A 4,688-nucleotide genomic window follows, 5' to 3' on the forward strand; every position below is an offset into this window, starting at 1 on the left:
TCATCTTCTGAGAAAATGATCTCCAGCACGGCCAATTCCCTCAGGCATCGGATACCTTGTTCTATTGTGCTCCATTTTCCTTGGTGCACCTGAAGATCTTCTTTACAAAGGTATCTATCCTTCACACTTGTCAGCAGTCGCCACCAGAGGCTGAGAGTTTCTTGGGTTCTCCCAATCCCCTGGTCAATGACCACATCCCGGGACAGAGATCCCAGTTGCCTGGCCTCACATCCATCCAGAATGGTGTCATTGGCTGCAGCGTCCCAGATGCGGAGCAGCCAGGTCAAGATGGACTCATTTGTCTGGCGGGTGAATTCCCTCCACAGGTCACGCAGCTCACCCAGGGATAGAGAGCGAGTGATGATTTCTGGCTCTGTCACTTCTGCTGGGTGCGAAGGTCCTGCCACGTCCTCATCAGTCACTATGCGAACTGATTTGCTCTTTGATTTCTTCTTCTGAACGGGCGCAACTGCTACTGGTCTAGGCTGTTCTGGCTCAGTGATGGTTTGTGTGGAGATGCTGATGGTGCTTCTGTCTTTTTTCTCCTCTGTGGCAGACTGCATAGACACGGACACTGTTGCTTTGCTTTTGGCTTTTTCCTCCTCTGTGGCAGTCTGCGTAGACACGGACACTGTTGCTTTGCTTTTGGCTTTTTCCTCCTTTGTGGCAGTCTGCATAGACACGGGCACTGTTGCTTTTTGTTTGGTTCTTCTCCTCTTTGTGACATTCTGTGCAGTCGTAGACAGAGTTGATTTGTTTCTTTTTTCCTCTTCCTCAAGAATACGCATCAATACGCCATGTAGTGTTCTGTTTCTAAGCATGTTGTAGGCTGTAAAGGCTGTGCAGAGGAGACAAAGCAGAACTAACAACAATATTATGCTGTCCTTAGCATCCAGCAGGAACTCAACATTTCCAAAAACTACTGTATCAGGCCGGAAAGATTGGAAAAAATCATCCTTTACCCCTCCCCCCAAGGGCTGGGTGTGATTGTTAAAACCCCGGATGTAGCAACCTAGACTAGGACAAGCAAACAAAGGCGAGTATATATTCCGGATTATGTTCATTGCCTCAGAGGTTATCATGCAGTAGACATAATAGGCCAGTAAAGCAATTTTTATACCATATCCTGGTCTACACAGGAGCATTACAGCTGGCAGATAGTTCCCCATGTGTGGAAAAATATAGAGAGCAAGATATAAAACCCATGTAAGCATGTTGAGAATCATGGTGAAAACAAAATTGTAATACTGACTTTCCTCAGTACCCTTCGTGCCCCACGTTGGGCGCCAATTAATGTGTTGGTTTGAAAGTAAAACCAGTGCGAGACTCCAAGTCAGTAATACAATTTAATAGGAGAGAAGAGAAAAAAAAATAAAATACATGCAATAATATATATAATATATATAATAATAATATAAAAGAAACAACCACCAACACAGTCAGAAATACAACCTGACACCCTGTCAGTCAGGGTGTTGGTAGCAGTCCATATAAATGGTGGCTGCAGTCCTCCTGGATGACAGATGTGGTTCTGTTGAAGCAGTGCTCCTGTAGAAGGTGCAGTTTTCCTCCGAAGATCCAGCAATGATGTGGAAAAAGGTCCGACTTTCCTCTGGGATCCAGTAGAAAGGTCTGCCCTCGGGTCCCAAACCCCAGTTTTTTATCTAGGTAGGAAAGGCTTGGCTCCTGCCCCTGGTTGGGGCATCTCCCAATGGGGTGATGTAATCTTATCAGTCACACAATAGGACTTAATGGCCCATTAACGGAATATATCTTCTGGAGGAAGGATGGGTTGTGAATAGATAGTGATGATCATCCCCCCATCTTATCAGATGGCACATCAGCAGAGGATATCTCCCACAGAGATAAGGATCACCACCCCTCCCACATTTTAACAGATGGTGATAGAATACACATTTTTGCATTGTACCCCAGGACAGGAACAGTTTCCCAAATGGCACTTGTGCAAGTCACAGGCCCCAAAGTCAGAACCCAACATCCCCCAGCTAGAGAGAGGGTACACCCCACGAGCTGCCTGCGGTTCTTTCTGTGTGGCCATGAGGAAGACATGAGAAGGTGGGATGGGAAACCCACTTCTGTCCTGGCAGCACGGGTGTGTCAACTCAAGGAGGGAAACACTAACTGAGGGAGCTCCACTAAAGTGAAGGATGCTTCAACCTCCCGTGACCGAGGTGTTGGGTATTACAGAAGGGAGGATGATCTGTCGAATCCCCTTGACGGAACCTCTGGTATGTATGCCCAGGAAGGAAATAATAACCAGGGCTTGAGGGGCCTTGCCTCTAGCCAGGGAGAGGGACAGGAAAACTGGATCATTTGGATGTTGTGGATCCAATGTCCTGGCACATCAGAGCCACAGAAATACAGAGTGTTAGTTGATCCTGGTTCACAATGTACCCTAATGCCATTGGGACATGTGGGGACAGATCCTGAGTCCATTGCCAGGGTGATGGGAGGATTGCAGGAATTGACTCTGCTGGAGGCTGAGGTGAGCCTGACTGGGAAGGAGTGGCAGAAACATCCAATTTTGACCAGCCACTTCCCTGGTGGGTGTTGCCCATGGTGTCTCTGCTGCAGCTCTTGCAGCTGTGTCCTGTCCACGGCTCTGAGCCCCTTCTCTTTCTTCTCTGGAAAATCACATTCCTATATCTCCATCTGCTTCTTCTTTTTGTAAGAATCTTCTATTTACAAGGGTCCCCAGCAGGTTCTTCTATTTACAAGGTCTGGACCTCCACAGCTCTCGACTGCTGGCAGCTCTTCCCAGTCACCTTCCCCCACTGGGGTTCCATCTCCACCACTATCCCCACAGCCAGGCTATTGCCTATCACATCGGGGTCACCACTCATTGCAGTTGAGACAGAAGTGATGACAAAAACCTCCCTGTTCGTGCAACAAAAACCAACTTTTATTGAGGGCTGTTCTCCCTATATAGCCTTTGAAGTCTGCATGGTTAGCTCTGCTTGGCTAAATTAGTTGTCACCTGGCTAACTGGCCAATGGCTGCCCGTGTCCCAGATGGCCTAGACCTGCTCCCCAACAGCCCAGACTGCTCAAGTTATATCATTACAGTAGTTATATTTTTATTTCCATTATAAAATTACAATCGGGATTAGTTATAACTGGAAGGCCTCCAGGTCAGCTGTTAGCTACTACAGGTTTAGTGCTGGCCAAATCTTCCACTAGAATTATTTACTCATTTCCTGCTTTGAAATAGGATTAGGAGGAAGGCAAAGCTGGCTCAAACTTTAAAGGGTGTAAAAAAAGAACTTTATTAACAGAACTAAAAAAATAATAAGAATCAGAATAAAACCTTCAGAACACTTCTCCTCCCTGCACACCCTCTTTTCTTTACACTGACAACCTGCAGGAACAATTCAGCCAGTTTACCATCTCTAAAATAGTCTTTTTCCAGTTCACTTAGGGAGAGGAGTCCCTCTTGTCATTCTATGGAGACTTCTCCACGAGAGACAATTCTCTCGTGGCTTCAAAGTCACAGTGCATCAGCTGCCCAGGAGAATGGAAATCTCATCACTTTGTAAAAGTCCCTCCCCTCGACCTACAGCTTTCCCCACAGTATTTTTCAAGGGCTCAGTCTTTGGCTAATGGGGTACATTTTTAAGGATGAGCTGTTCAGAAGCAAAGGTTCTCTTCATCTGTATCTGAGATCATCTTCATCTCTGGGAACAGAGGTTCTCTTCTTCTTCCCTGGGGTAAAGGGTCTTCATCACTCTCATCTCTCTCTGTTCAAGCTACTTCAATATCTGCTTGTTCAGCATGGATGCTTTTGCTCATGTCTACAATTTGAACACTTCATCCTCCATGTGTTTTTCAACAAGTTACAGGGAAATGGAGTCTGACATATCAACTGTATCTTTCCCATAGACTTACAAGAGGATTTCAGCCCAAGAGTGAGGCATCTCCTCAATCCCTCCCATCTGGGACCTGAATTCTACTTCTCTAACCTTGGGGTCCACATGTTGTTCCTCTACGTGTCTTCACTCTGTCCTGTTGTCTCACTCGAGAGAGAATTGAAGGTCTGCAAGTCTCATCTGTACAGTGAAAGAGATAATATCTTGTTCCAAGGCCTGCAGATAATTATATGATCCCTGCTAGGTGGTGGCCAGAGCTGTTTACAGTGGAGAATTCTGAGGGGCTGTGCCAGGATTTTCAAGGGGCACAGCCAGGACAGTGTGTCTGCTCTGGCTGCACAGCTTTTTCAGTGGTTTAACAGGTTGTCAGTTCTCAAAACTAATCACTGATTAGATTTTGTCAGACATAGAGGAAGCTCTTAGCAGCTCCTGTAAAAAAAAAATTTCCCGGGGTGGCTTCTTCCCTCCTCACAAAATGTCAAACGTGCAAAACCAGCACAGAGGGTCCCCCCTTTCTGTTGTGAGGTCTCATGTTGTCACCCTTGGCTCCATGAGGCCCTGTAAAGTCAAAATGGATCCTTCATTCCAGGAGACCCCAAAATGTCATGATGATCTCTGGACACCATAAGGCCCTGAGGCATCACAATGGCTCCTTGGTTCCAAAAATCCCCACAGAATCATAGGGGCCTCTGGATTCCATGACACCCCACAGTGTCACAGGATCCCCTTCTTTCCCTAAAGCCCCAAAATATCACAAAGGATTCTTGGTCCCATGAGGCCCCACAGAACTATAAGGCCCTCT

The sequence above is a fragment of the Sturnus vulgaris genome, unplaced genomic scaffold (assembly GCF_052056855.1).
Source record: "Sturnus vulgaris isolate bStuVul1 unplaced genomic scaffold, bStuVul1.hap1 Scaffold_195, whole genome shotgun sequence".
NCBI classification, from domain to species: Eukaryota; Metazoa; Chordata; class Aves; order Passeriformes; family Sturnidae; genus Sturnus; species Sturnus vulgaris.